Here is a 15,172-nt window from a genome sequence, read left to right on the forward strand (position 1 = left end):
TTTTTCATCGTGGGCAGGAGATCCTGTTTATCAATCTCGTATTCCTCTGTGGAAGCATGTTGACCGAATAGTGTGTTCTGGAAAATCATTCTTTGCATGCAAAGATGAGCTTCGGAAGCTTTGAAAATTGCAGACACGGAGCTTTGGCGGTTCAAGAGCACCGTCGTATGGGTCGAGTTGTGAAGGCTCCACACCGTGAAAGACTCGTCACATGTAAAGTCTCCGAGCTTTATCCAAAGAAAATTTAGTACACTTCATACCACGCTAACAGCTTTCCCACCGTGCTTGGCTGTCACGTTCACAATGCATCATGTGCGCGCGCCTTTCAGCAGAAACACGTTCTTCTGAACTGACGGGTGGTGTGTTAGTTTTGTTTTACTCTTTCGTTTTGTAGCCCGCTGCAGTAAGCAGTGTGCGTGTTATATTGCGTGTGGCACCATCTTTTCCATGTATGCACTGAACGTATCGTTTTTGAGATTGATACCAAAAGTTCGTGAAAATTGACAAAAATTACAGTATTACGGTGACGTGCCACTACTATGCAGAAGATATTATTACAGGGCTGTATTGTTGCATGCAACAAGAGTCGTATGTTTTTTTTTTTTCAGTGAAAATTTCTTTCTCATCGCTGAATCTTCAGGCGCGCGCTAGAATAGTAGTTATTAATTGAAAGTCTTAAAATAACAGAAAAGTCTGCGAATATCCAGAATATGAACTGCGTCATTCGCCTGCGACAAAGACATAAGCAAAGAGATGAACGAGACAAAATGCTTGCATTCGCTGTTCGTGCATTTCCGTACAATGCAAGAAGGTGCACTGAACGCAGTGATGGCTGCAACATAAAAGCATATTTCGCAATACGCTGCCGCACTACGGCAGCGTTTATCACAGCAAAGGTGTGTGTGTCCACTGCACGCACGCTGGCACATGCATCGACTTGAGTCGGGTTTTTTTTAGTACCTGATGATGAACTTCGTTCCTAGGTGCAAGCCCATGTTCGCTTATGAGATGAGTTTGCAGATCGAACTTCACTTCGTCTTATGCGTGCATTGTCGACGTGAGAATTTGGCAATGGAGCGAAATTCCTATTCCAGTCAACGCTTTCAGTGGCGTTAAGGCCTGCGGCCTCGTTCGTTCACTCACTTCGACTCCCCCTGGCAGCCAGTTTCTGCTTGCGGTTTTTCCGCCCTGACAGCGATGCAATGCGTGATAAGAACTGCGACGTGCGAAGCATCTAGCAGCGGGAAAAAGCTACAGGCGCAGCGAGCCGAGGACTTGTGTCGTTTCAGCCCACGACGGGGATTTTCCTCCCCTGGCAGCATAGTCGGCCTCGACACGAAACATCTTGCGACAGACTTAACCGAAATGACTTTGATGTAACCAATGAGGTGTCTTGTTTCGGCTATTCATAAGTTCGTAACTTTACTCGCGGCATCATCAGCTTCTCAATGTGGAGGCATTCACATAACCATACTTAACAGAGGTTTCTTCATGGAGAAATTGTTAATGTTCTGATATCGATCATTAACCAGTTAAAACTTTCACTGCATTTCTCTTTCACTTTCCTGAAATCGTCTTACAGAGTGGCTAAGCACGCATGACAATAAAACGTCCTTAAAAAAGGTGTTCAATGGCGCTCACTACGTAGTGAAAATGCGTCAGTCGAACGGGCCCCGACTTCGATCGCTAGACAGTGAAGTGTTCCCGATGCACCTTCTCCTACTCCGGGCTCGAAACGCATGAGGTTGCTGCAAGAGTAGACGCAATTAGGCTAGTGCTTTCTATTGCCCTCTACGGGTTCGGTTCAGTGCGTGCGTTCCCACGATGTTCGGGCAATGTCTTTTGTTCTAACACGAATGCTGTGAGGCGCTCTAAGCGCGAAACAGTACTACTCATTTGTAAGCAGTCAATGTACCCATTCCGCAGTTCTGAAGCTACAAAGGCAGACTGCGATGTCACGCATCGTACCGCAAACCCTCGTATTTGAACTCACTCAGCACTTACTTTTTTGAGACCATGCAGTGTAATTACCACGGAGAATAATGCTTGATGCAATTTCGATGTGGTTACGTACATACACTGGCGTCAGTCTCAAGAGGCTAGGTCGGCTAGCACCGCTTGTTTGCAAACTCTTTTTCTTTATTTTGCTTTCCACATATGGCTAGGCATTCGCACAGGATGCACTCATGGACTGAATAGAAAAACCGAATGAACAAAAACACCGCGTTTCTCCTTTCTCGCTTTCCAGGAATAGTTTAGCGCCCGGTAGAAAATGCGCCAGTAGCAATGATCCTTAAGGCAGTAAACTGCGGTTTGATCGTACCAGGCTGGGGAAATGCACGCACAAAATGCATTTTCTTCAGAACGCCTAAGGGCGTCTCCGGATAACCTTTTCTTTCCTTCAATCCTTTTTGCTTGTGAGACTTAGTGGCTTTGAGCACATGCCCGTATGCACGTAGGCCGCGCCAGACGGGTTGTTTTGTGCCCCCTTCAGTATTAATATCAAGAAAGCTTCGTTTTAGAGCGCAGCTCTTTGGCGTCCGTTCCTGGGTTTCGCGTCGTCGTCGGCGTTGTCGTCGGCCTCGTAACCAGCTCCGCCCCCCTTTCATCCCCCCAGCGCTAGCAGCGACCGACTGATACCGCTGGATGCCGCTGACGCCGCTAGAGAGTCAAGATAACGTGACTGCATAGAACACCGTCGCCGCCATGCAGAAAGAGGAGAAAAGGGTCCCCCCCCCCTGTTCTTGTGTGGCGGATAGGGTGCTCTTCAGTTGCCGACGCGCCGGTTATTTCACGTAGGCCCCGGCACGTCGACGAATACGTGACCACCTTCCCACGGCTAGACCTAGTTCTTAGCGCTGCGGAAGCGAGGGTATCATATTGTTTGTGTCGGCATCGGCGGCGTTGTCCCTGAAACCAACTCCGCAGCTGGGGTTGACTCATTATCGAAAAGGTGAAACAGCTTATTTGCTGCGCTCAAATTTCGCATTAGGAAGTAACGTAATCGTCGGTAATTTTTTCCCCCGTCTGTGTCGGTGTATTTGTGTTTCGTGACTAAGTCCTGAAATTTATATGTGACCTTAGAATCATCTGCGGGAAACGGTTAGATTTTCTGAATCGAATTTCTGGTTGCAAGTTCCTTGAAGTAGTGGGCCTCATCGGTTGCCAAAGTTCATCATTTTGCTTTCTGTTTGAATATCCTGCCCCGCAGTTCAGTTTGACATAAGGCCATGAATTGTGCCACATTTGATTACTTTGTTGTTTTTTCCACTACCGTGCATTAGGGTGCAGCTATATTTGTTCATTTTTGTATTCACGGTGCATGCTTTGGATGGACTGCATTGCTCGTTTCGCATTTCGTTACCTTCTTTCCGGGATTTATAACTTACGTTCCCAAAATGACATTAATGTAAGCGGCGCCCTATTACTGAGCCTAGCAAGAGCGGGAAAATGGTGGTATGGAGGGCTTAAAGGTAGCCACTACATCCGGACAAGCGCGGGATGTGCTTTGCAGCAGGCGCGGCTAGGGTGACAGGAACTTTGCTTAGTGCGCTTTCTGTCTAAGCTTGCTGATGGCAAGTTTACATTCCTGGTGGTAAGAGAGGGTGAAGGGAAAGCCCCTTTTCCTTAACCTCAAGATTTTTGGAAAATCCATCATGGCCAATCAAGACAGTCAGCTACTCTCGCAAACTTTTTCTTGGCGTAAAATTCACTCTAGAAGTATACAGATGCAGGTTTTGTTTTAAAGATGCCTTCGGCTAATTGGGAAAACTGCCTGGTTTTTAAAATGAGCTCGGAGAAAAGCGCACTAGATACAAAAAAAAAATTGAGCACGCTTAAGCTTCGCCTGTAAGATCGAACGCGACAACGTGTTGGAGCGCTGGCAGGGAGTCCACAGAACGCCCTTGCCCGTTCGGCACGATGCCTTGTACGTCGGACAAGTCGAAAATTGTTTTCTTTTTTTTTTAGGAATTGAGATGACGCAGTAACAGTTTCAGATATTGTTTTCGACTCCAGAAAAGCGCATGATACGATTTTTTTTTATGCAGCCCCCGATTATAGGTTGCCAGTTCGATTCCCTGTTGCGAGCTAGGCTCTAATTTAACCTTTAATTTCATGGTGCACGAAACGCTTAATCGTGTGACGACAACCGGAACATTCTGCGGCAGACGTTTGGCAGAATACGACTGTTTTTACGCTCGGAGCTTGCTTTCATTATGTGGGGTATAATATTACGAGACAATTTGAGCAGACAGAACCCTAAGGAAATCTAGGTTGGCGGGATATATACTTCATCCCGTACAACCGAACCTTTAGAATGGAATAAAACGCACTCTTCCGCAAAGTCTCTGCGCTCGAGAGCATAATAAACAACTTTCATCCTAAACTCATGTCGATAACGGGCTTAGCTGTCCATTATAATGTCCAAATAAAGCACAACTAAATCAAGTAAAGGCAAGGGAGTCTATTACAGGGCAAAAAATATAGACAGGCACAGTGCTGACTCACGACTGATGATATTTATTGATGTCAAGAAACATACAGGTCAAAAACGACCACAACCAACACGTGTCACTGCAACGAAGATTGATTACGTACGACAAAAACATCGGTAAATAAAAACACGAAAAATGTGAAAAAACACGCAAATATATACAAACCACTCCTCAGTCGTCCTCGCTGCTGTTTGTCTACTTCTTTCGTCCTGTATTAGTCGCGCGGCGACTTTACCTGATGAACATCTACCGACTAGCTCACGAAAGTACCGTTTTGCTCAACTAAAGTTCGCTCTGGCATATCTCACAGCATTGAGCGCGAAGCCCAACCGGAACAAGTTGCTGTAGTCATTAATATGGCAGAAGAAACAGAAAAACCCTTTGTGACCACGCATTATTTCTATTTGTTCTCGGACTCCTCCGGAACATTCTTTACAGCTCTTTGCACCGTATGGTGAAGGGCTAGTCTTGACATTGCACAAATGGCACTTGATAACTTTTCGTAGTTGTTTCGGGTTAAAAAGGCTCTGTCTCGTAGCGTTCATTATTATGATCAACAAACTGGACGCCGTGAAAAAAAGGTTCGTCTGTTACCCGAGAAGAAAAAAAAAGGCCACTTTTCGACAAAGAAAAAATAGGAAACACGGAATTTCTATTTATTCATTTTCGCCTTCGCTCCACGCAAAAGCATACAGTGGCGCGCAAGGTAACAGCATCAGAAGAGGCCAGCATCCTTTCCTTTCATGCGGTGAATAGAGAACAGGCAACTGCAGAGTCGGACAACGTTTTAATGTTTTTCTTAGGCACCTCCAGTGCGCAGCAATCTCGTTTTATTCAGTCTTCGCAGGGGGGACCTCGCGAAGCAAGGGAACGATCCAACCGAATGCACGGCTTTAATTGCAAGCTAAGATTACAGCTATTTCAGGAGAAGCAGTGCTGAAGCTGGTTAGAAGGGCAAAGTTGATTGCAACCGAAGCTGTGGAGCTTGAAGCTTACGGGTGTTAATTGCAAATTTGTGCGAATAGATTTCGAAAGAAAAGAGCAACTTTGAAGGCAACTTGAAAAATACGAAATCCGACTTTCTGCTCAGCTCTGCTGAAAGCGACTGTACGTTTCCAACAATAGCGCCAATTCTCAGATGAGGCTTTCAGTCTGTCAAGACGCTTTCGTCTCAATGAAAATTTCTTTTTTTAGGCCTTGCTTCCTTTTGCATTTGTCGTAAACAGGCTGATTTCACAACGTATCCTGGACGCCTGGTTTCTTTCAAAGACAGAGCATTCTGCGCTTGAATGCAGCGGTGGTAACCTAGTCGGTTTAAATTATTTACGACACCGAATCCGAGCACAATTCGATTTCGCCGCGACCGTTACGGACGCGAAAGGACCTTTTGTTTCTAAATTTCGTTTCAGTGCTATATTACTCGCGTTTACATGCTTTTGTCGACCAGTAAAGACAGTGCAGGAGAGCCATTTATTCTCCCTGCACAAAGGAGAAGTGAAGCAAGAAGGCTATTGCCGATGTCTTTTGAAGAGGCAGCCTGAAAACCAGGAGGAAATTCCGGTCTTTTAACTTAGATGACACTCTTTTCCCGCCTTTTTGCGTCTCCCGTGGTGTCCTAATTCATGCAACACAATACAAGGCGATCTAAACTTCCAGGTCGTACAGTCGGGGACAAAATTCTCCGGACCACGTGTTCCTCATACGAAGCTTATAACTCTACTATTATTCGGCGGCTAGAGACCACACTTGCGGAGGTAAAAGTTAAATTTTTGTTCTTTCGTAAGTGCGGTCTCCAGCCGCTGTCTGATAGTAGAGTTATAAGCTTCGTTTCAGGAACACGTGATCCGGAGACTTTTGTCCCTGACTGTACGAATAAAACGCGGGACATGCGATTGTCAAGCTAGTTCTCTCTGATTTTTGCAAGGTGCTCTTACAACACTTCCTAGGCTTGTGTCTTCGCGCCTGAGTTTGTAAAGGGGTGACATCCTACGCTAACCCCCCCCCCCCCCCCCCCCCCCGCCTTCCTCACTACAAACAGGTAAGCAGAGACAAACTCGGAAGGTGGTTACAGGGCTCGATGATTCCTTACCTTTCTAGCTCAAGTACGTTTCCTTTTCTGGCATGGAATGCGTTTAGTTCCTATCCTCGGTAAACTCAGGGGCACAGAGCGCCATTAGTTAGTTGTTTTTTTTCTCACAGAACACAGGTACAGTTTCTGTTCCGCTTTCCGAAATATTCGTTGTGGCCAGAACAATAGGACCCCCTGAAAGCATCATTTCCAAATAAAGGGAAAAAAGCTTATGCTCTTATGCATGGTATTGAAGCGGAGCTGCTTTGAGTAAGACAGCAAAACGTGTGACTTTTCCGCGTTCTTGGCTCGCATTTTCTCACCTCTCATGTTAAAAGCAGCAACAGGCTAGTGCTATTTCTCCTCAAGAACACTTTCTCGGGTTCCGGACGTCTTCGAGAAGAGAGGCAGTCCTTGGTAGGACGCCGTATTTCACGTCAACAGCGGTGGCCAACGAGACGTATTTATGGATGGGAAACCTTTGCTTAATAACTAAATAGAAAATACGTGATAATTATCCCGACGTTTTAGCATCTCTGTGGTAAATAGAGTCAACAAATAAAGTTCCTTCCTTGAAATTTCACTTTATGCGTTCTCTCTATCTGATATACCCTACCCTACTTTCGCCACACAAGTTCTAAGTCCTTCATATACGGAAAGGGCAAGAACAGCGTAGCCGTCTTGCCATAGGTAGCAGGAGAAATTGCTTCTGCCCATTTACTTCTTCCAAATTTGGCCAAGCGTTTCGCGTTGGCCGACTTCGTATCGAGGAACGCTGCTAAACACATTCAAACGCAGGTGGAAACGGGTCGAAGTCAACTTGGTACACCGCGTAAAGCATACGAACAGGGTCTGTTCTGAAAGTAGTAGGAGTGGTTTTTTCCTGGGCGAACGGGCGGACAAGCAGCGGTCTGCGCGTCCAGGATCGTTGAAGGGGGATATTGGGAATGCTGGGGAAAATCGGCAGTCGGCTTTCGGCCGTTGAAGAGAGGAGGTCGCTTGAACTGTGAACCCCTGTCGAAACGTCTCGTCACGCAGAATCATCGAGCGTTTACTGGATCAGCGATACGCGATCAAATTTTGAGTAAATCTTGGTAAAACTGGCAAAGAGACTCACGAAATGATTAAGGAGGCCTAGAGTGACGCTGTCATGGGTAGATCAGGTGTTTTTTGAGTCGCACAAGCTGTTCCGAGAAGGTAAGGAAAGAGGGGAGGAAGACAACCGCTCCAGACGCCCTCCGACCAGCAAGACCAACGAAAATGTGTAGCGAGTGAAATATTTACTGAACAGTGATCGTCGGATGAGTATCAGAATGATTGCTGATGACTTGAGCATTCCTCAAACCCAAGTTTTTGAGATCGCGACAGAAAACTTAGTCATGAGCAAAGTGTGCGCGAAGTTGGTGCCGGGAGTGCTGTCAAAGGAGCAAAAGGCCAACCGGAAAGCGATCTGCCAGGACATTCTTTATCATGTGAATGAGGACCCCGATTGTTTGCCCAGCACAAGGCGGCAACGCTGCCTCAGCCTCCCTACAGCCCTGACTTGGATCCGCCACACTTTTTTATATTCCCGAGAATAAAATCGACGCTCGAGGGGAAACATCACCGATCGGTAGAGGCGGTTCAACAGGCCGTGACGAGGGAGCTAAACAGCATTCTGATCCAGGCGTTCCTGGAGGCGTACCAAAACTGGAAAACTCATTGGCAGCAGCGTGTAGGTGCGGAAGGGTGCTTCTTTGAAAAATTCCAATCTTTTGTACTGTTCTCATGAATAAATTTTATAAAAAAAATGAGTCCTACTACTTTCAGAACAGACCCTGTAGGTTGTAACATGCTGTTCTTCCTTGGAGTGGGTCGAATTGTCTTATTTCGGACAATTCGTCTATCGTCTCAGCAAGAGCGAAAACAATTTGCGGCTGCAAATGGAACAAGTGCGTTTTGTATGTGCGCTGCTTTGTTTCGGTATTTCTCTTTCTTGAAATATTCACCAACCAGTCCTCTCATTGGCGCTGTTCTTTGTAAGCTTTTTTTTTTTTTTTTTTTGGGGGGGGGGGGGGGGGGGGGGGGACTTGTTCTAGTGCTTAGCGTACCATGGAAAAAGAACTAGGAACATCTCTAGTATTACATTTTCACTGGCCTGCGGCCATACCCGGGCTTCTTTCGATGACTTCGACGCAGGAACGCCTTCTCGCAATTAATCCCTCATATTGAAAGTGCTCGAAAGCGGATTTATGTAAGTAGTAAGGTGGAAAAGATGACAACGTGAGAACCAAGAACAGCGGCGAACCTTGCGGAACTTCATTTCAGCGGGACGCACGCGAAATTTCACCTTGTTCATGTGTTCGTCTTTCACTCAAGATTGAATTTTTTCTTCTGGGTTCTCACGTTGCGGAACGGGAACTGGTTTCCTGTATAAAAAGGGGCTACCAATTTGCGGGGAAGAACGGCGGTTGAGCCGCTCAGGCGATGTAATCAGACGGGATGAAGGAAAGGAAACGATGGAAGTCGAAATTTCATTACGTGAAAAGCGAGAATCGAACTGATCATTCTGCAGATATCTGACACGCTCAATTTCAATTTATTTTTTCCCATGTAGAAATGGTGAGGGCCGAGGGAAAAAAGCCAGAAATTTTGGCTTGACGTGCCCCTCGGCCCCTACATTGCAGGGCAGCAGGTAACATAAATGTTTTAAACAAGCAGCATCTCAAAATGCAAACAATAGTTATCAAAAATGGTTTTGCGTATATTAGAAAAATGACAAGGAAAGAAGTGCACAACATAAAATGGTAACAAAAAAAGGAAACAGAAAAATACACGTCATCGAACAACAGGAATTCGGTTACTGAAATCAAGTCAACACTATACGGAAACGAAAGAGATAAAGAAGCAGTGAAGGGATAAAGAAGCAATGAATCTATAAAGTGGCACATACATCTTGTATAACTTTAAGTGGCACATACATCTTGTATAACTTGGCGGCATGCACATGAAAGATCAACTTGTGCAGTTTGAAACTTATTTAGAAGACGGGGCAACGTGTTTGCTAGACTATGTGTACCATATATTGTGCGGCAGGTTGGAATCTGCCACAGTTCGCTGTGTCTGCTAGGATAAACTTGTACATTTAGTGAAAGGTGTGCCGTGTCACGCAAGTAATTTATATTTTGTTTTATGTCCGTCTTGTATCTTTCAGCTAGCCTAACATTATACATTTCAGATACTTTTATGGCATTGAACTGGTGGAATAAATCGCATGTGTTTATATGAGAACCGACATTAAGTACTGCACGCAGAGCCTTCTTCTGTAAATCATAAATCTTATTTTATTGGTACCTGTAGTTGTTCCCCAAACTAAATGCGCATAGTTCACTTGGGACATATAGAGCAAATTATGTAGAAGTTTAACTTCGCATGGAAGTAAGTGACGATAACGGTTAATGATACCTGTGACACGAGAAAGCTTACTGATGACAGCGTTAACATAATTGTCCCAGCTTAGCTGGCTGTTGAAATGAACCCCTAATATCTTAATATTATCTACAACCTATATCGTTTCCAAACCTAGCTTAAGATCGCATGGTAGAATAACGTTTTTATTTTTTGGTTTGAACATAATTGCCTTAGTTTTAGTTACATTAATTTTCAACAGATTCTTAAGGGACCACTGATGGAGTGTACTTAGTGTCCTATTGGCCTCGTTTATCACATCTTCACATGCGCTTGATGAGAATAACAGTGAGACGTCATCTGCATACATAACGTTGCAAGGCCCCTGTATGTCGCATGCACTTGGGAGTGATAGCTGATATCGTTCAGTTTTTTGATATCCGTAAATTTCTCTTTTATAATTGTCGTGTAATAAAAACTATTTCAATTTCTAATGTTATTACCTTACGGCTCCGCACTTAATCTCACTTGCAAGCGGCCTTGCTTTGATTGGAATAAATTTTATACAACACCTCAATTTTCTATGCCGGAAAAATTTCCACGTAAAAAACTTCATCCTCCTAGGATTTCCGAACACTGAGTTCTTGAAACCTCATTAAAAATTTCTCTAAAAAAAGATTTTACCAGATAGTGCACATTTGCTCCTACTCTTCATAAGACAGTAGAACGTTATGGTATACAGGGTTAAACAACAAAGGTGCCTGGAATGGAGAATTACACGAGAGTAACTGTATTTGAAATCAATTCTAGCGAATAGATTCACATTTATGAATGCATACATTTTGGGTATTTGCATGCGCGCTATCGAGGTTCTAATCGGTTTTGTGTATAAAGAGATACACCAAGCAGTGTAGCACATTCTGTAGAATGAGATCAAAGGCAACGAATTTAATCTGTGGTATGAAGACATAATGGTTGTAACTACTCAAGAAAAACATCGTAACAATCGTAGGCAGGGAAGTAAACCTCCATATTTATTTACTGCGTTTAAAAGTACTGTGTTGACTACACATACAAGCTTACGTACATCAGAAGGAAGGAGAAGGATAGCTTAATTTACTGTCGGTTTCTGTCCTGTCTACCATAACGAGGCCCTCCAGTGTCCTAATAGGCCGGCAATCTGTATATATATATATATATCTATATATATATATATATATCGAAGAAGGAGGTCGCACGGACGAGTGTCGGAGCGTTCAGAAGACCCACCTTACCGCACGCACGCACGCACGCACGCACGCACGCACGCACACACACACACACACACACACACACACACACACACACACACACACACACACACACACACACGCGCGCGCGCGCGCGCGCGCACGCACGCACGCACGCACGCGCACACACACGCACGCACACACATTAAATGTGTGTATGTGTGTAATGAAGATATCTTCATATTGTTCTGTCTCATGTAGATGATAGCAGGCTTCATTCACTGCACTTCTTCCTTTTTCCTGACGAGCGGAAATGGTTTTATACCCGGCAAACCTGCCCGCTGAGAGCACATAAAGGAACTGTAATCTTGGCGTTACGGATGTCCTCAATTTTTTCTGCCATATGAAGTCTTTTCTTCCCAGAAGGCTGTTCCTTTTGTGTAGTGGCTTTGGCGTCGCTTCTACCAAATCAGTCTAGGGCAATGAGGTCTGCGCCTGTTTCTGGGGTAAGGAACTGGTTCGCTGGCAAGGAGAGAAGTTGTTAGGTGGGAGGAAATTGGAGGCAGGTGTCCTTCGACTACCTCCAGAGTAGTTCCCTCAATTTTCTTCGGCTATCGTGTTCCTCTGCATTGTGCTTCGCATCCAGAACAGAATTGAATCCATGAACCACCAGCTTGTTAATTTGCGTTTTTTTTTTATTTGTTACCATTGGTTGACTGTGCCTTTCATACGCAATCCGGTCACCGAAAATTCTTTCTAGCCGTTGGGGCTTGGAGTTCAAAACAGTAGCTGCAAATGATACATGGCCAGAAAAAACATTAAGGAAACAACTGTGACAGAACGCAGCCCATGGCGATGCTTATTCCTGTTTTTCTACAATTTCCGTGTTTTATTGTATTCACGTCACGCTAAAGCTAACGAGAAGAATGTTACCGGGAAGAAGACGCTTCTTTCATGAGGTTGCGCTAAGAGCTGCTTAGCAGACCGCTGGCCACGTAGGCATGGTGTGCTCTCTATACGTATGCCGAAGGTATTGCGTTAAACTTGCTCGTAAATTTCACGCCGTTTCGAGACTTTGACATTTAGTGTTAGAATAATCCTGCTTGGACCAGAGCCAGCAAGAAGATAACCCTTCGTTGCGTGTGGCACGCTGACGAAAAGGGCCTCGCTCTTTTGCAAGTGGACCTCAAGCAGGCGAAAATTTTCCCATCTCGCTCGCCACAAAATAGCACCAACAAGCTGGCCAGTTTATGACCTCCAAAAGAAACAAGTACAGTGGCCCGGGACGCTCCACTGATGCGAAAGCACAAAAGTTCGCCTTGTGAAACTGAACTGACACGTCTTACTCAAGTTGTACTGCGTAACACGTACTCCAAGGCCACAAAGTTCCGTATTTGTGCACGAGCCTTGACTAAATTATGGCCGGAGTTTTTTTTCTTCTTTTTTTTTACGGTAAAAGAAAGAGAGGAGGCAGTCAGACTGATTGCTAAACGAAAAACCGAATATGAACATCGGTGATGAGGATGATAGCAAGCTCGAAAAAGAAAACGAAATAAATGAGATAAATTATGGTAGTGAATGAAAGGACGTGGCCAGACGTTGCTCACAAATGAAGACAGATTATTGCCTGTTGGGCAGGTGGACGAATAATAGTTCGGTAAATAAAACGCAGTAAAGACCCAATCGAAACGCGCCAAAGCATGGGTGACATCATCGAATAATTTAGATGTGCGTGCTGCTAACTACATGCATGTCCTGTAGCTGAATGGGACATTGCGAAAACCTTCCAAGTCTCCCAAAAGGCACAGAAGGAAATTAATAATTAGGCAATACCTAGCTCGTCGGCTAACAGCGTACGTCTGGCTCCTTGTACAGCGCTGTTAGTCAGCGCAGTTGGTAGTTTTGAGTGGTGCGCCTAACAAGTGGCCTTTTGCTCACAAGTTTTTTTCTATGCTTGTAAAGGTGCCTCGATCCTCATTTCACGCAAGCATCAGCCCACTGCATCACGGCCTTGTACAATAATGTGTCAGATGTCAACCTGTTACTGTTTAGCGTCATCATGATCACTTGTCTTGGATCCATGGCACGACAAAATCCTTTCTTACACTGGTAAATTGTTGATTGAGGAAAGGAAATGGCCCTTTAATTGTCGTCGTCATTAACTATATTTATTGCGCCAGCCGTTGCCACAGTATGCAAGCAAACTTCAGAAGCATTAAATTGCATCTTACTCTCCGCTAACAAATTGAGACTTCCTTACCATTTTGAGCATCATAGGGCAAAGTTAGCTCTGAAATGACACTTGCAGTATTTAATGGATGGAATTCACTTGCAAAATTTTGACACTTTTCACAAGATATATACAAAAAAAATGGGCGCAGCCTGGAATGTATTTCATTTTATTGGAGGAGTTTGGCATCGTGACACATACAAGAGCGCAGTATTTTGCGACATTACCAGTCTGACGTAAACACTTAACGAGATAGAGAGCGGTGGGATTGGTGCTCGGCTCTTGAGCCGAAGACAACTGAATCCAGAGACACGAAATCAATGGATGCGACATACAAAAGCATCTGCTTGGTGTTGGATGTAAGTTCCCGCTAAATAACCCCAAGTAATCGTAATTAATCTGGAGCCGTCAACAGCATCCCCTCGCGACGATTAGGTAGAGCTTCAGGCCGTTAAGTCTTACATAGCGGATGTCACGTTACTATAAGTTTTACCAGTAAATGCAAACGCGAGATTCTCCCGGGTCCAGGCTCCTCGACTCGGGAATTGGTGGCCATACAGAACGTTAAAGATTTCCCAAAACATGCGATCGGCTGTTTTCACCGGACGATCCGCTGACGTCACCGTGTCTTAAATGTTTGTCTCAATCTAAGCTCAAACTTGGTGCAAAAAATGCCGATGTTCCTAATACTTGCCCACTTACCTAAGCATACTAACACAGTGGCCAGTTGGTTGGCCTTTTCTGTATTGTATGTTGAGAAACGTAGCACGGCAAGTGACCGAACGATGCACGTCACAAGCGCGAGCACAGCTGTTTAATACATTTGATGACGCACTTTTATACATGGAGGTTATCACGATCACAAGCAATGCCATGCCTGCAAGCGAGCAGTTTCACCTTGGCTATTTCGTCGCTGCTCTAGTGCGGCGAAATGTGCGGAAATCGCATTAGTCAGGGCTAGGAAATGTGCAAGGTAAAACTGCTCGCTTTCATGCAATGTATTGCTTGTAGTCGTGATATCCTCCATGTGTAAAAGTGTGTAATCAGAAAGTAATAAACAGATGTAAGCTTGCGCTTGTTGTGCGCCACGTTCATGTCTTGTATCGTAGTGTGTTGTGTATGCTAATTAAGTTGCGCATACATTTCAAAACCGAGAAATTAATGGCTTTTATATTTTTTCCTTTTTTATTTCACTTACAATAACACACATGAGTAAGATGAGCATTAGCCCTATGATCTGATGGCAATGCCCCGGGGAGATCGGCTGTGGCGACAGGCCATAACCGCACACCACTGTGCAGTGGATATCGATTGCAACAAAGAAATATTCTGTTCCTCTTCAGGCGCTTTTATGCTACCATAGCCTGTAATAAAGTTAATGATAACCGAGGTGAAGGGGAACTCCTACTCAAGATGAAACGTCAAGTCTTTTTTTTTTCTTTCATAGGTGTTACCTTTCACCTTCATGTCCATCCACGGTCAGATTGGTTTCCCTGAAACCCTCGACATCAACTTTGATGTTTTTTTCTAGTTTTTATTTTGTTTCATTCCATTAATCGAACAGCCTTTCGTATTTTTTTGAGGAGGCGACATACATTGTTTATTTGTTCTTTGGTATCAGCCGCTGCCGTCATGTCCGGTAGCCAGAGGAATTGGTTACGAAAAAGGTAATTTGAAAAGAATTGCAACCATATGCGAGCCCTCCTTGACTTATACAGTTTAAAGAAAAGATGAATTACGTGTTGCTAGGTGCATAAATGCG

The 15,172-nt window shown here is 44.6% G+C and overlaps 1 protein-coding gene across 6 annotated transcripts in view; it reads left to right on the forward strand.

Moving 5' to 3' along the window:
• Window positions 1–15,172, forward strand: part of LOC149370795 (cholecystokinin receptor type A-like) — a 183,156-nt gene that overhangs the window by 656 nt on the left and 167,328 nt on the right. The gene's annotated exons all lie outside the window — the stretch shown is intronic.

Source organism: Amblyomma mixtum, chromosome 1 (genome assembly GCF_055824585.1).
Source record: "Amblyomma mixtum isolate Tamu chromosome 1, ASM5582458v1, whole genome shotgun sequence".
In the NCBI taxonomy this organism is placed as follows: domain Eukaryota; kingdom Metazoa; phylum Arthropoda; class Arachnida; order Ixodida; family Ixodidae; genus Amblyomma; species Amblyomma mixtum.